This window comes from Rattus rattus, chromosome 1, assembly GCF_011064425.1.
Source record: "Rattus rattus isolate New Zealand chromosome 1, Rrattus_CSIRO_v1, whole genome shotgun sequence".
NCBI lineage: Eukaryota > Metazoa > Chordata > Mammalia > Rodentia > Muridae > Rattus > Rattus rattus.
In genome coordinates, this window is record NC_046154.1 from 136,784,572 (window position 1) to 136,789,095 (window position 4,524).

Genomic DNA, 4,524 nt, shown 5'->3' on the forward strand with positions numbered 1-4,524 from the left:
CTTCCGGGGCTGGTTGCTTAGCGACTGTGGGAGGGGCAGTGCCACTTGGTGACTCCCACCTCCTTCGAGAGGGGGCGGAGCCGTGCCTTGTTCGCTAGATTTCTCCCCTCTCCTTCCCCCACCACCCCGTGGGCTCTCGCTGTAGGGTTCCGACTCACCGGTTTTCCCCTTTTTGAGATCTGTCTGCAGTCACCATGCAACTCGCTGTAGGAGATGCTGTAGAGTGCAGCATTGTCTTCCAAGTTTATTTAACTCAACAGTGCAATATCTTAACAGATGAACATTGCAACTTCACCGTTCATTTCCCCTTATCTCTCATTTTCCATTATCCAGCATTGGATTGCAAATTAGTCCTTCTGAGTGGATCCATATTGAAGACAGGAAACACAGTAAAGCTTTTGGCAACAAGAAAGGAGACTCTTAGCCATCTTCTTTTCCGCTGGGATTGATTTAACTCTTGTCTTATTCCAGACACACCTCCAAGAATTGCCTCCCAAGAAAAAGGAAGTCTGGGTCTTTATGAAATTATAAGCTAAACAGGTAACAGAGAACAATTTGTAAATAAGGTTTGCAGAGAGTACTATGCGAGGCCTGTATGTGAATGGAGAATACTCTCTTGGTGCCTGTCGTGTGCACCATGCTAGGTAGGAGCCTACAGCCTGCTGCCTTGGCTGTTCTTTGAATCCCAGGCACTTCAAAAACAACAACTTTTACAAGCTAGAGAAGATGAAACTGAGAGGTCTGTTTACCACATCTTAGCTACTTTTCTTGATTGCCAACAGTATGATACACCCACATAGGCTTTCAGGTTCCTATGAAGACACTAATCACATACTTTTTTTAAAAATGAAATTTGTGCCCTTTTCTCCTGTAAATCTGTTTTAGCTCAGTTTCTTTCTCAAGCCCAGCTTGAGACTCAGAGGGCAAAGGACGATGGTCCCTCTCCTCAGTTTAGAGTCTTCCACTTGAATTGCTGAATATGCAGTGTTGTATTTGAGCAAGGCAAATGATAATTAAACTAGAAACTAGCAGTACAAGTTACCAAACCTTGCACTGCTGTCTTGATATTCTTAATATACATTCTGCCTTAAAAGTTCCCATCACTTTTTTGACAAGAAAATACCCCAGAGAGTCAATAGCTTCAATGTTGGGCCTTGAAGGAGAAGTATTTTCCACAGTTGTTGGGCCAGGAAGGACCATGAGTAATAGGTCACAAATATGTTCTAAGACAGATAATGGGAACTATCTTAGCCATGCCAGCAAAACACTACATGGGTGTTTAGAAATGATTATGTTTATAAGCAATGATGAGGTGGTCAGTAAGAGACCTAGACTAGAGATGTAGGCTTAAGTTAGATTCTAGAGTATAAGCAGCCATGCTTACTTCCTGGGCCAAGGTCATAGGATGCGACCTTGACTAATGAAAATCAGTCCGGTTGGAGGGGCCACAGCAAGACTGAGACTGTGATAGTTTTATCAAGAGCCATTAGACTGTTATACCTTTGTCAGAAATAGAATTCAACTAACGGCAGTGGTAGTTGCCAGGATATAACGACATTCGCAAGCTCCACAGGTACACCAGGTTAATTGACCAAGCCGGCTCAGTCAGCCAACCAGGTCTTAAGGGAGGGCGTGAGGACTGAAAGGAAAAAGACAATTAAACAACTCTATAACATGACTCCAGCCAGCGCTGAGGCTGGGGTTGACTTACTTTTCTCCAGCCTGCTTTTATATCATTCTAAGTACAGGCAAATGATAAGGGCAGTTCTAGGTCAAGGAATAAACAAGGCTATAAGCAGAGTCCTGTGATCACTGTTTCAGAGGGCTCATCAGGATGGCCAAGATAAAAGGAAGGACACGCATTCCTCAGCTGAGTTTACCTTTTACCTTGAGCTTTGTGTTAGCCCAAATGTAAATATCATCTGAGCCTACTTCCATATCCTAAACCAACATCAAATTCCTACTGGGTCCACTTCTCTGTCCTGGCCCAATGTCAAACTCTTGTCGAGTTTCTAGAAGTAGCCTAAAAGCTCTCCACAATTATCACCTGAGACCAGTTATCCTGCTAAGCTTCCATGCTTCCTTAATGTCTGAGAGACCATACAAAGAAACAGCCCAAACACCTCACTGCCTGAGGGAACATATCAGTCTCTCAACATCTGGAAGGTACTTTGTGCTCCAAGAGCCATGGACTCTAATCCAAAAAACCAGTGACATGTGCCTTTCAAGGCAGCTAGGCCAGGCCAACTTCTTGGTTCCCCTCACGAAGGGAATGTAGTTTTACGGTCTGTCTGAGGGAACCCATGAATAGAAGTAGTGGTGATCTATAACCGGGACCGAGCCTGCCAGTCTTCATAGCACCTTTTTCATTCTTGGTAAGTCATGGACTGTGGAGGCATAGAGCTGCAGCTCCCAGGCAGGGTCAAGTAAGGACTGGTGACAGGTGCAAGCGCCCTTGAGAAGAAAATGTTTTTCTCGCTTGGCCTTAAACTGTGTCCTGTTTCTGTGGAAGCTGTTCTCACACTCTCTTGGTAATAGCGAGTACATTTTGATAATAAGAAGAGAGGTGATTTGTTATGTGAATATTTTGAGAAGAAGCCTTTGTTTAGTCATGTTTCTTCGTTTAATCTTACCTCAGTTGTTCCTGGTATCGTGGGAACAACGATCTTATGGTATCTTGCCAAAATGGAAATTGTAGTAATGCATATTCATATCTACATAAGGATTAATAAAGCTTGCAACTGAGCGCAGTTACTTCTGCCTTTGCTCTGCACCCCCTGTGTCCTGGTTGTGTGCGACCGTATCCAGGGCCCCCAACGCACAAGACGTTGAAAATGGACCACAGTAGTAAGATGACTCAGTGGAGAGCCTCATCAGGCACAGACAACTCTAACTTCATAACTTACATAAAACTCATATTTGTGTAATTTTACTTATGCTGAATTTCACTAGGCGAGGTTCAGAACTGGCCTTCGTTTGTTGTCTCATCTGTTGAGACATTTTTATCTTGTTTCTAAAACATTTGACAGAATGGCATATGTTTACAGCCGGTAATTTTCATGGCTTGCATAAACTATTTATAGCCTCTACAATAACTTCTGGCTTAGGTATCCTCTTCGTACTTTAGACGTAAGTGCGTGGGGGTGGGGTGGGGGCGAGAGAAATAATAAGCTCCAGAACTAAGTTGTAAATTCAGGTGCATTATACTGTAAAGTTGATGCTTTTCTTTTGACCCCTCCCTGCCCCCTGGGAGCTGTTCTGTAGCTCCTGGCAAGACTGCACAGCGTTACTGCCTAAGGACCTCTCGGTATGTTTCATACCACTTTTTTGGCCATCCCTCATCAACATCCAGCCTTTAGCCAGTGATATCCCCTTGGGTTCTGCTTTAGCCTTTTTTATTCTCTTGCTGTATGAAACTCCACTATTCAGTGTCATCTGTTCTTGTACCTATCGTGTATATACAGCTGGTTCTCATTATCCACAGTTCTGTTCCATGAACTTGCCAAGAACACTATATTATTGATCACCGAATTATCGCTGTTGGGATACAAGGTTATGTCCTTGAAGCCCCTGTTTATGTTCATCAGGTGATTGGTTCATAGTCTTGTTCTTTGTCTGTTTCTGTATAGAGACATTTTATGTAATATATACTATGGCTGCATCAAAATCGAACTCACTGTCCTAGCACTGCAATTCCTTCTTGAAGGAAGTTTGCCTTACATGCAAGCTCCTCAAGGCACATCCAGTTAGGAACCCTAGGCAACACATCAGCGCTGCACTAGCAGGCAGTTTTAAATAGATCCAAAAGGAGCAGCACAGAGTCTGAAGGATGTGGCATTAAGCAGACTGCCAGCAGACAGTGTAAGAGCTGAAAAAGCAGAGCCTCACCTTGTTTGACTTCCTTTAGAAATGAGCTGATCCAGTGGATCAAACGCTTGCTTCCCTGTGCACGTCCATGGTATGGGGTGAGCAACAGCAGTATACAACCAGTTGCAACAAGTACAGAATTTTCATATGTGCACTTCGCAAATAATGTAGATTGAGTGCATATAGAATTTCCCAGTCTACTTTTTCAGTACTCATCCAGTTCTTCCCATTACTTAAGATCTACACTCCTAATTGCTTTCTAAATTTGTATTTCCATTTGGATGTCTCAAAAACATTGCTGCCTCAACTCCAAACTCTCCCTTTTCTCCTTCAAACTGCTGCTTTTCTCATTGTGTCCCTGACATTATCATCATTGTTTTAATTAGGGTTCCCATTACTGTAAACAGACACCATGACCAAGGCAACTCTTATAAAGAAACTTTAATTGTGTCTGGCTTACAGGTTTAGAGGTTATCATATGGCAGGAAGCATGGCAGTGTCCAGGCAGCCATGGCACTGGAGGAGCTGACAGTTCTATACCTTGTTTCAAAGGCAAACAGGAGAAGACTGACTCCCACATGCCTAGGAGGAAGGTCTCAAAGCCTACCCCCATAGTGACACACTTCCTCCAACAAGGCCACGCCTCCTAATAGTGCC